At 41.9% G+C, this 12,917-nt stretch overlaps 1 long non-coding RNA gene across 1 annotated transcript; it reads right to left on the minus strand.

Moving 5' to 3' along the window:
- Positions 1-1,378: 1,378 nt before the first annotated feature.
- Positions 1,379-12,644, minus strand: LOC132646740 (uncharacterized). The gene is made up of 4 exons (XR_009584991.1): positions 12,396-12,644; positions 7,322-7,425; positions 6,871-7,012; positions 1,379-2,094 (listed from the first exon to the last, which is right to left on the minus strand). It is a non-coding gene; the product is annotated as an uncharacterized LOC132646740 (long non-coding RNA).
- Positions 12,645-12,917: the final 273 nt, after the last annotated feature.

Here is a 12,917-nt window from a genome sequence, read left to right on the forward strand (position 1 = left end):
ACAAGGAAGCCAGATCAGGTCAGGTGTCTTCTGTTACTTTCTGTCTTAAAACCCTTGAGGCAAGGTCTCTCACTGAGTCTGGTGTCTGATGTCCTTTGCTTAGGCTGGCTGCCCAGACAGTTTAAGCTATCCCTTTGCCTCTCCACTCTTCCACCCATACACTTTTCCACCCATACTTGTCCTCATGTTTACACAACAGTCTCACTATCCATTGAGCCATCTCCATAGCCCCTAAAGTCAACTTTTAAAAACAAGAACTAAACTTTCTCTTCAGCTTTTTCTTCTGCACTGTAAGTCTTTCCTAGTTTAGTGTAAGAGGACAATACTGCCATTTCAGGTTATCTGTTGTCAGGCCTCCATCTGCCATGATAGTCACTTTCCACTTGAAAACTGCCTTTAAATCTGCTCTACAAGCAAACTGGGCACTTGATTTTCCACCAGGATCACCACTGCATTTTCTTCTCTTGATGCATCAATGGAGGTTCTGTTCTTTTCTCTTGCCCAGGTGTATCCTTGCCTTTGTTTAGCATTTCATTTGCATTCCATTTAAATGTAACCACAGTTGAGTGAGTATTCATTATTTCACTGAGGACAATGAGGAATAAACTGCAAATCCAAACAGCAGAAAGGAGGTCGTTGTTTCCTTGTCCATCTCTGAAGATATTGCATTCCAACTTGTCTCCTCCTCTGTGGAGAGTCAAGATCCCACACAAGTTTCTTTTGAAGATCCAGGTCCTCAACCAATCAGAGTGTAGGCAGGTACTCAAAAATAAGACCAGGATGTAGGTAGGAACTCAGCTCTGCCCTGGCAGACCCAGGAGCAGGGTGAAATCAAAAGGTTCTTCATCCAAAAATAAGAAATGTATATGAAAACATGTGAAGACACATTTTACCTTCAGCATTTTTAGGCAGTGGGTTCCGACCTTCCCAGTGGGTGACAAATGCCGAGGATGAGTGTATACTTGAATTCACCTCTAGCTGTCTTACAATATCTAACACATTGTAAGCACTAGATATGTAGTTGTTTGGCACAGAGTGACTAATGAAAACTCAACAGTACAGGTACAGCTACTGGAGACTTGGCTACACACTTAGCACACAAACAAGACATCAGGTGAATGATGATAAAGCCAATAGCCTGTGGAATGATGGGAGGCAGAAGAACGGCATTTCTATGCTACACTCATCCGCTAGGTTCAGTGTACAAAACACGCCTGCACAGAGCACAGAAAACGCAGGGTTCTTGAAAAAAGCTCTGGAGAAATTTTAAAAAGGTCTTAGATCTATCATTGGTTTAGTGTTTCCAGAAATTATGCCTGGCTGCTACTCCTCAAACTATTATTTCAACCCAATGAGATGTAGCTGATAGTGTGTTGGTTTATTAACCAGCTCTCTAAGAAAAATAGGCTCTGATTTTCTGTTTTCTGATGTTGTGGGTAAGAGTATGCTTGTAAGATTGATTATGAATGGGACCTCATTTAACGCAGTAAACTATGAATGGGACATCTTTTAATGCAGACTTTGAAAGGGAAGACATAGGGCACACGGCTTTATTACGTCTTCGTCATACAGGTAAGTAGGTGTCAGAACCCTCCAAAGTCATAACACAAAAGTCAGTGAAACGAGTCCAGATGTATGCTATCTTCCATTTCAGTACAAATTAAACATTTGCTGTTGTTGCTGTTAAGTGGCTGAGGTTTTGATTGTTTGTTGCCAGAGTTTGCTCTATAGCCCAGGCTGGCCTGTAGCTTGAATGATCGTGCCGGAGCCTCCTGCTTCAGCCTGGAATTTACAGACCTGCAGTATGGATTTTGGCTCCAAAATGGCTGTTTTTAACAAATGGCTCATGAAGTTTCTGCGAACTTAAGAACTGGCTTTCCTGAGCAGGTATGTGTCAGCTTTGGAGCACCTCCAGTAGCACCCATACTTTCTTCACCATATGCAGGGGCCCACTGAGGACTGCAAGCAGTGTGTCCCAGGTGTGCACAGAGGGAAAGCTTAATGACTCTTTCCAAGTGAAAGACCTGTTGCTTCTGATATTTAAAATAGGTATTTATTCAGAAACTATTTATTGAGCGCAATTTGTCTGATAACCTAAAATTGACAGAAAAAAAATTATATGGGTTAATACTGTCACCAAATCTTCTACAGCAACTGCTAAAAATCGATTTGATTATTCTTTCTGAATACTTTTTAGGACCTCACTTGTAGCTCATCAAGAGAATGACCCATAAGACTAAACAAGCCTTCATATGTTATTTTATTCCATTCCCTCAAAGCACAGATGGAAGTACCTGCCCAGGGCCTTTCTCTTTAGCTCTCTTGGGCCCCGATTCCCCTTTGCATTTGGATCCTCTCACGTATTCTAGTTCTCACTACAGGACCCTTAACACCAGAAGCCTGAGTGCAGACACAGCCACAGAAACCGACCCGGCCAAGCTGTGCTCTCAGTGTCTGCAAAGGCCTGGGAAGGCCAGCCCTGTTACCTCCCCATGCTGGGACTGAGGAGAGTGCTGTCCCCAGTGATTTGCGAGGTGCTGGTGTCCTTCCATTGGCCAGGTCTGGAGCTAGCAAAGCTCTCATTTTTGCTTTGTTCCAGCACTTTCTTTTTTATTCTTTAAATAATACAAGAATGTCTTATTGCCGAAGGGTGCCAGTTGTCTGAAACTTAACCCGCCCCCCCCAAAAAAAAAAAAAAACTGACAAGGAGAAGGCTGGGATGTAGTCCAGTGCTTGCTTAAATACATGGCCTGGGGTTCAGTCTCCCAGGAGGAAGAAGTGGGTAGTATATTATATTTAAATCTGCCTATGAAATAAAATTGCTTTAGTAGTTTTTATTTGGCTGTCTCCTCATTTAAGCACAATAGGAGACTGCTCTCAGTGTCTTTCAGCTTGAGGGCAAGTAGCCACAAGATTGGAAACGCTCTTAAAGAGGCAGGCTTCACCTGCGCGTGGGTGTGTTTACGATGAATCAGACGCAAAGCCAACCCTAATATGGTTTCTACTTATTATTTTTGTTTTACTTTAAATTTATGTAAACATTTATATTACTAAAGTGAGCCATAATTATTATTTACTTCTTGCTGCAGGAATGAGACTACCACACATGTAGCACAAAGGACCAGAAAAATATTACTTCTGGGATGCCTGGTTCAGATTAAAAAAAAAAATAGGACTTCCTTCTCATTACTGTAGAGAAGGGAGAGAGTGCTCAGGGTGAGGACTCAAGGAAGCCAGACTCTTTTATTATCAGGCATGGGAGGGAAACAGGAGACATGTAATAGCAAAGGGGGAAGAAAGAAAATCAGGACTTCTCTCAGTCTTCTGGAAGCATGTGCATGGAGCAAACAACCCACCGTGGAAGCCAGAGGCACAAAATAGCAGAAGTTCTACAAAGAAGCAGTAGACCAACTGTTGTCAAATTGGCCCAGATTTGCATTTTGATGACCTTGAGAAAACTCTCAACTGCTTTTAGGGGATGGTCAAGAGGATCTCATACAGAACACCCTGTGAGGAAAAACAAAACAAAACAAGCAAACAAACAAAAACCAAGCACTTTTAGAATGTCTGATTAAAAATAAATTGATTTCCTTGCTTTTGTTTGCTCGTTTTGTTTGTATTCTTCTATACTATTGAAAAATGGACTGTTAATTCCAGAATAGACAGAGCCTTTTGAACTTCATAAACATATCTATGCAGGTAAAAGAATAGACCCACATATTTTCTATAATTTTTAATTCTCAGTAAGTGGATGACTGCTGTTGAGCCTAATCTACGGGGTAAGAGCAAGTTTTTCCAATATGGGGTAATACTAAGTTTTTTAAAGTGTGGTGTGTGCGTGTTCCTAGCATTTAAATCATGTCACCACCTGATAAGCGTTTAGAGAGTCTGCTGGTTTTGTAGTTTACAGTGAGGAAACTGAGGTAACACTACTTTAGTAATAATGAGGGCTTTGGTTAGTGTGATGTTAGTCTCCGGATGCAGCCATATGGCACTGCCTTTCCCAGATAAGGAACCAAACTTTTTGAAAAGACATACAAAGTTTTTTTTCTTGTCACCAACGTGTTCTGCTAGTAGTGGATGCCACAGTGGGATGAATTAATTCAATGAAGCGGGTTGCTTTTTTTTTTTCAAACTGCTCAACAGGACAGTGGCATTATGGTATGGCTGGGAACATGATTATGAAAGTTTTTAAAATATAGTATCTGAATCATAATTGGTAAATTTGGAGATTGATATGATTATCTTCCTACTATGAGATATAATTTGCATACTGGGTATTTTAATATTTATAATTGAAATTTGTAGTAAATTTAAGATGAAGAGAAATTATGCACTGAGGTTTTTCTATCATTTCTGGGTCCAAAAGAGTGGTTTGATGAAAGGGGAAATTACAGTATGTAGTCACTACAAAATTTAATATATCTGGTTTTGTTAATATCACTAAAGTATCCTAGTGAAAGACAACTTGGGCATGCAGTATGAGCCTTCTTTTGGTTTAGAAAACACAACATAGGTCTATATTTGCGTCTCTCTGCATGACTCTGTAATTGGAAGCAAATTTTGAAATACACAATGTATAGTGAATGTTTTTGTTCCCTATAGTAAGCTGTGTTCAGTCCGTGGGTAACTTGGGGGTTCCTCTAGCAACGTAAGGATGTTGTGGAGTGAGCCACTGGCTTTGACGGCCAGCTCTACCACTGGTGTTCCTCAGGCACCCTTTGCTTTGTTGCCTTCTGAGGAAAATGGGTATGATATGATCATGTATCTAAAGACTGTTGCTAAAGGAACAGAAGATAAGAAGATATGGAGATCTGAAGCAAAGCATGCCGTGCCACCAAATATGGCAACTGCTAACTTCCTTTCTTCATACTTGTATGAATTGTTTGGTTTTCTAAAGAAATTTGTAAATGTTTCCTTAGCATAAAGTGGAAAGACAAAGACAAAATTCTTACAGTACAGCATGGGGATGCCTTTAGCTGGATAGTGACCTGTTGAGGGGAGGGAGGTTGGTAATAGGATGGTATCCCATGCCATTTTAATCCTAACGGTCCCATGGTGACGGAAAGGGTACCTTATAAGTTGGTCTGCACCTAAGAAAAGGTTCTCATTGGGAGTGATGATTGAGTACTGCCATTGAGGACTTGTTCTTTGTAATCCAACATGCATTCTAAGAATGCCCTTACCGAGCCCTCCTCAAGGAGTGTTGTCTTTCCACCATGTGCCCATGATCCTGCCTATCTAAAGAAGAAAGAGGAGAAGGAAGGAGGGACACAAGAAAGAAAGAAGATAAGAAGGAGGCACAGAGGAAGATGGGAAAAGAATGGAAAAAGAGAAGGATGAAAAAAAGGGGAAGAAAAAAGAGAGGAAAGAAGGAGAAGAAAAGAAAGGAGTAAGAGAAGATAGAAGAAGGAAGAAAGGGAGGAAGAAACTAGGAAGTTAAAAGAAAAGAAGGGAGAAAGGAAAGAAGAAAAAAATGAAGGAAGGGAGGGAGGTAAGAAAAAATGGAATGATGGAGAAAGGAAAGAGAGCAGACAAAAAAAGAAGAGAGGAAGGGAGTGAGAGATCCAGAAAGCAAGGAAAAGTGAAGAGGAGAAGGAACCAAGAAAAAGGGGAAAATAAAGGGAAGGATAGAAGGAGGAAAGAAGAAGAATAAAAAAGAAAGAGAGAGAGGGAAAAAAGAATGAAGGAAAAAAGAAGGGAGGAAGGCAAAAAGAAAGGTGGAGAGAAAGAAGAGGAAGAAAGGAACTGAAGAGTAAGAGAGGGAGCGAAGGAGGACAGAAGGCAAAAAGAAAGGAGGGAGGAAAGAATATGAAAAGAAAGACGAAGAAGGAGTACACAGGGAGGGAAAGTAGAAGGAAGAAGAAAGGGAAGAAGAAAAGGAGGGAAGGAGCAAATGAGGGAAGAAGGGACAGAGGGTTAGAAGCAGTGAGGGTGGACAGACAGCACACATACAGCCAGACAGGCTCTGAAAGGGTTAGCAAAACATACCAAAGAGGCATGCTGGAAACTGCAAGGGCAGATCCTAGGGTGGTAGACCAGGGAGGGGGTGGGAACTGTAGAGGCACTGGGTGATCAACAGTGATGGTATGCATTAAAGGGCAATGCCTCTATAAAGGCATTTGACTAAAAAGGCAATGGATGGCAGGGTTTCCTGCCCTTCAGGACTCAGGATCTTTAACAAGTGATATTTTGAATACTTTTCATTGTTGCCTCTTCATTTGTGTTCTACACATCCAGTGACTTTTATTATGGCATTAAAATATCTCCCAAGCCTTACTGGCCTTTGTAGCCAGTGTCAGATTTTAAAGGGGTGAGTGCTTGAATAAATATACACACAGAGGGGAAAGCCCATCTGAGAAGGCGGGTCCAGCCTCCACCGCCACAAATATGCTCAGTGTCTCAATACACAGAGGCTCCCTTCCCAGAATAAATCATTTCCAGGCCCAGGGCTGCATAGAAGTCCCAGTCGTAGAGCACAATTCACAGTGGCTGTCATCACGTCCAGAGCATTTTGCAGCTGAAGAGGCTGTTTTAATTATAAGACAGAGCAGTGTGTAGGAAAACCAAGGGGAATGGTCGCCTTCCGGTAGCAAACACTTTAACAGGAGCTTGCTGGTTTTGAGGCTTTCTTCCTCTGCTTAGTGATCGTAAGGGTCTGACCTTGCTGAAGACATGTTGGAAACCTGGCTTTGAGTAATCTCGCCTGGGCCTCTGGGTTACTTTGATGTTGGGGTTTCATAATAATGGCTATCTTTCTCCAAGTACTTACCTTGTACTAGGTTTCCATCTATATATTCAATGGACAATTTTCGGCTCTACTTTCTACCAAACACCGGAATATACACGTGGATGAAAGAGCCACCTTACCTGGATGTGGATAGTCTTGGTGGGAGGCGATCCATCTTGGTAAACCTACCACAATGGGGGCCCCTCTGTGGGTTGAAGGACATATGTAAGGGGTGTGGCCTGCTCAGCAACACCAGAGAGGGTTTCCACAAGGACGTGCTGGCTAGGAAAAGGCAAGATAAAGGGAGACAACCTTAAAGAGGCGTAGAAGGCAAGAATGAAATACAGACTTCAAAGGGATCCATCTGACTATCGCAGGAGAAACCATCCTGAGAGCTGAGGGTGAGGCAGAGGCTGCTGAGGAAGGAGTTCCTTCAGACCTTTCACCAAGCCCGGTGGCCACACAGTCTTAGCCAGCTGTACGAACTACCCGTCCTTCATAGGGTAGGGCTATGCAGTTCAGAGGGTTTAAGCTATTCAAAGCCACAAGCGGGCAGACCTGTCTCCCAGGAAAAGTTAGAGTAACATTTACCCACTTCCGGACTTGAGTTCTCAGCGGCTGGCCTTCCTCCACATTTTGTCCCGCAGACGTCCCCTTCAGAACAGGAGGACAGTGTCACTCTCTGCTTCTGCTCCCTGAATACATGCAACAGACAGAAAAAGGTTCTCTGTTGGCATGCATGTCTGCCTCAGCCATCAAATCTCAGGCTCTGCTTCAGATGCTCTTTTCCAGCTCCCGGGATGACCATGCACACGGATTCAGTAGCTACATTGCTTCCTTCACTTAAGACATTGTTTTTTTCTTGTTTCTCATGCGTGCAGAAGTTCCTAGGGTTGTTTCTTATGTACAGACATTCTATTACAAAGTATAAGTATATTACCCACATCATCTCATGATAATCTCAGTAAGCCACCTCACACAGAGTAAAAAAGTATTATCATCGCCTTTCCATGGAAGAAATGGAGGATTAGCAAGTTTGAGTGACCAGCCTTAGGTCACACGATTTAGAAACAGCAGAGAAGACCTTTGAATCATAAAGAATTCTTTGTAGCTTTCACACCAATTACGGATGTTTTAGGAAATCACTGTGATTTCCTAAATTAGGACAGCTGTTTTAATATGAAGGGTGATATAACAGAAACAGCTCATTCTTGAAAATGAAGAAGACATGTCTGTCCTCTCTGTCTCCTCTCTCTCTCTCTCTCTCTTTCTCTGTGTATGTGTGTGTGTGCGCGCGCGCGTACAGCTACAAAGGTGAGGAGCTGATGGAAAGAGAAACGAGAGGGGAAGAATGCTTCTAATTTTGCAATCTACAACAAATTAGAAGTTTATTTGCAAACTTCATCCGGCTGGTGGAGATGAAGGGCGTTGGAGAAAGCCTGTGCTGTGCAGCCAGAACACCCCAAAACTAAAGGCCACTTGGCTTCTTTCTCCGCAGATACGAACGGCTTTGCTTTCCAGTGCTTTCACACCAGAATTCCAGAATCTCTCACACCCGCCCATCATATCAAGCTTGTCAGGTCTCACTTGTTGACATGAGTGAGACCTGAAAACGCCTGAGTGTGCTGTCATGGAGCTCTGCTTCAGAGCAGGGAACGAGGCTGTGTAAAAAGGACTCCAACCCCACAGAGTGTGGGAGATTTAAGGCAGAGGCAGCTCTCATGGGGCGAAACCAATTACATTCATTGCAGGTGGAGAGGATGGCAGTCTCCACGAAGTCTGGAGCGAAGTCCTTGGCGGGAAAATATATTTTATTTTTCCTTTTTATTGATTACCTTAATTAAAACACACATTGTCCCAAATGTTAGCACTTAGTAAAATAACCCACTGTCTCTTTACCTTAAAGTTGTGTGAGAATTGGAAATTGTCTATGATTCCTAACAGAAATAACTATAAAGTGTGGAAGTAGAATGTAAAAATCCGAAACTTCCATTAAGACTTCTCAACTTTCAGAATCCAAGTTTGATATTTGTGTCTGCTGGCAGAAAATACGAATGTTAAGCCAACCCTAATTGTGTTTTTGCTTTTGCCCTGACTGTAATAAAGACTACCAGGCTAGAAAATGGCTCACAGTTTGTTAGTGGAACAGGAAATTTTTATTGGTACTGGAATACGCACATGACTGTTGAGTTCTATTTATAAAATTCTTCTCATTTTCCTTCAACTTTACCAAGGAATTTGGTATTTTCTAAGACATTTAATTTGATGTCTGGGTGCTTCTGTTAAGTACATAAACAAATTTTCTTTCCTTTGGTAGACAAAAGTGGTTTCTTCTAGTTGTCAGTAGAGGGAGCTGTTGGCATTTGATTTGGCGTTATAATGCCGTAGACGTTCCCTTAATTAATTCAATGTTTGAAATCAAACCTCCGTTTAAATGTAATGATATTAATACGTGAGAATAGATGTGTAAACGTGGAGATTTTCCATTCCCGTTAAACCCACAGAACCAAAGGTCTCTAGTTCTCCTGTGAGAGTGCTTATGTACAGAAATGTTGGCTGCTATAAATTAAAGCTGCACACAGCTGAGTTCATGCATCCAGGCAATGATTCAACATTTCTAAGACTGATTGCAAGTCAGGGAAGAAAGCGGCTTCCTTTGGTTCCCAAGAAAAACGGGGAGAGAAGAAAGCAAAAAAGACATTAGCCCTAGATCCGTACTAGAAGTTTTCAAAGGAAACATTTAATGTGCTAGGTTTAAAGTGAAGTTTATTATCTTTAATCCAGGGGTAAGTATCATGTTGTGATAAGATTCTAGGTATATTTGACACTCTTTTGTTTCTTGAATTTTATTATATTCCTTCTTTCTATTCCAGTTTAAGTTCCTTGGGACTGTCTGTAAAGATTACCACAGGCCCAGTATTTGAAAGACATTTTTGCTTTTGGTGCTTAGATTTTCGTTAAAATAGATTACAAAGTAACAGTTTCCAAGCTGCTCACTCAAGTTTTGTATTTATTTGACTGATGCTTCTACAATGCTCTCACCAGCTGCAAACAGGAAGAGGAGGACCAGCAGAGAGCCTGGGGGGGGGGAATGCTGGGAGCTCCACTTTGCCAGTGGTCTCAGAGAATACACTGTCATACCGCCCAGGTGAGAAAAAGGAAGGCTAGCTTTGGATTCATCCGGAGTTTCCCCCATAAAATGAACATGAAAGTAAAGTGTTCAGCATTTAAACCGGTGACATTAAAGACTTGCCACTTTACCAGTCTTAAAATAGAAAATGACTTGCAGGGGCAGGGGAGCAGCCTTCTGTTTTATGTGTTACCGCAAAGGCTTCGGAGATACAACCCGGCTTGTTGCCCAGGATATAAGGCTCCTTCACCGGATTGCATAAAATAGAGGATGCACTTGATTGTGTTTCTGGGTATATAAAGGAGTGCCGCTTTCTGGGGACAGTACAACACATTGCAATTTGCAAACAAAATGCCAAGCCAAAGACATGTCACTGTACCCAAAACACATGGAACTTCTTGGAAGGCAAAAGGAAAAAGAGATAGTTGTGTGTTTTAATCGAAAGGTAGACGAGGTTCTGTGATATTGTCAGGCAGCGTCTGTTTCTCTCTGATCATTTACACTCTTTCGTGTGTCCGGGTTGGTCTATGCTTGTGTTGATTTCTGGCCTTCCAATCAAAATTCATTTTGCTTTTCATTCTGAAAGGAAAAGCTTGACCCTGCCATTCAGGTAGAGCTGAAAGAAAGAAAGAAAGAAAGAAAGAAAGAAAGAAAGAAAGAGAAATGCTTTGTGGTTCTTGAATGCTCTAGATTAGCTGGGACCAAAAGGCCCAGTAGTAATACAAATATAATTTTAGGTGAAATTTTTGTTCTGTGTGAAGCATTAATTTTAATAGAGACTTATATGTAAACTCTCATTTGAATAATAATGTAAAATTAAATTTAAATTGTAAATACCGTCCGGTACTAGCTGTTTCCTGGCTCAAATTCTTCAGCACATATGGTGCTAGCATAAGCTTGTGCCTGTCTGCCTACTCTGGGTAATTTTGCATGCAAATAGTTTTAGTGCCTATGCTGAGGTGCTAAAACGTGTTTAGTACACTTGAAAATATTTGCATTGCAAAAGGAGAGTGAATCTCCTGAGAAAAAATCAAATTGATATTTTGTATTAAGAGACCATTCCGGGCACCGTGTGGCCTTCTCGTATGAAGAATTCTGTTTACAGTACAGCTAGCGTTTTTAATTGACCTTTAGAAGAAAGGGTTTGGGCTATAGCTTTGCCAACTTTACAAACCGTTGGACCATCTTCTGGCAGCATTCTCCACATTAGTCAGTGGGATGGAGAGACAGAGAGAGAAAAGAAAAGGAATCTAGTTGCTTTGGCTGTTCTGTCACTTCTCAAGCTTCAGTTTGGTGGATTGGTAAGAGAACTCCGAAAATTATAAGCAAAGTTTCAGCTGGAATGTGCCTAACCAATTAGCTAACTAGCTAACCAACTAACTCAGGAAAGGCTTGCGTACAGGGGAGCAGCCATGGATGCTGGGCGTGAGGCCCCACACAGGATTCCATTTTCCTCACTCCCATCTGCTGCGTTTACGGGAACCAGTTCGTTAAGTCTGAATTGAATCCAAATAAAATGCATTTCTGATGCAAGCCCGATGACTGCTGCCATTCTACGCTGCATTATGTCAAATTAGAGTTTGTTTGGAAAAGAGGTTACAGAGAACCTACGTAAATGTCGCTTGCATGGAACATTGATCGAGTCAGAGTTCTGCACAAATTCAATATCCACTTTCTATAAACAAATCCCCCCTCCCCAGTTTGACTCCTATTCACCAAGACTGAGTCAAAATATTAGAACCTCTAATGAAGTAATAAATAAAATTGGAGACAGGCTAGTAAAAGGTTTGTGGAAGCTCTCTTATAGCCATCTTTCTCATGTTTTTAGAGAATTTCACTTTATTACCTATGCTAGTTGGAAAGTACTGTGTTCTTATAAAATGAAAGTAGTTTAGTGCAAAAGAACCAAATGATATAAGGCACACAAGAGGAAACCGGAGTGTGGGCAATTTCTCTCCCTACAAGTCCCTCTGCTGAGAAGAGGGGCCATGGAATTCTAATGACTCCTGTTGTTGGAGATGGACGGATCTGTTTTACCCAGAGCTCCACAGAGAAGGAGCTGCCTGCTACTGATGCGATAGAGCGCAGAACTCTAGGGGATGCTCCAGATAGTGGATCTATTCATCTCTGACGATTTCCATAGTGTCTAAGATGTAGCATTTTGTACCAATGAATAGCCAGAGATAGGTAGTAGGCAAGAATCAAAAGGAACTCTTTACAGACACAAGCCAGCCTGGAAGGGCTGTCTTTATTATGGGATGAAACTCCTGGCTACAATCTATTTCTTTTTTTTTTTTTCCTTTTGGAAAAAAAAGAGAGAAAGCTCTTCTGTATATAGGACACTAGCACATCAATCAACCCATTAAACAAGTAAATAAAGCAATATCTAAACAATAAATCATTTTGAATTTCATGCATGCACAAACCTTTTGATACCGAAATGACAAGAAACATTTAGGCTCTGAGGAGGCCAGACTCTCCTCCAACAGTTTGGCACATACGGTGAGTTATTGTTCTACACTATGACGCACTTACTCATTGTGGACCCCAAACCGTTGGGGCTTCTTTTTTCCCTCCGGTGGTGCTGGAGTATATGATGCTCAGCATGGAACTGTTTGTGTGTGTGAGTGAGTGGGAGCCTGCTAGCACATGTGTGGCTGGGGGGAGCATGCTGTTCTGGAGAAGCCCACCACACATTTCTGCCATCACAGACGGTGGGCAAACAGCTGTCTCCACAGCTGAGGCCACTGGAGCTGCCTGCCCTGCTCCAGTAACTCGTGAGCACATGGCTGGTCCCTGGATGGCACCAAGCCCTGTGCAGCACAGCGGCCCCAGCTTTCCCGAGGCTGAGCAGGCGGGGACTTTGCCACCAGACACAATAAGCATGTGAAATCAGGTCTCATGAATAATTCATCCTTAGTGTCCTATGAAACAAAGAAATGGTATGTTTGCTGGGAGATAACCATGTTCTGGCATTTGTAAATCTTTCTGAATTTGGAGTTGATCATGTTTCTGGTGTTGGAGAAATGTTTTATTTTGCTGTGTTTTTAAATTTTT

Source organism: Meriones unguiculatus, chromosome 12, assembly GCF_030254825.1.
Source record: "Meriones unguiculatus strain TT.TT164.6M chromosome 12, Bangor_MerUng_6.1, whole genome shotgun sequence".
NCBI lineage: Eukaryota > Metazoa > Chordata > Mammalia > Rodentia > Muridae > Meriones > Meriones unguiculatus.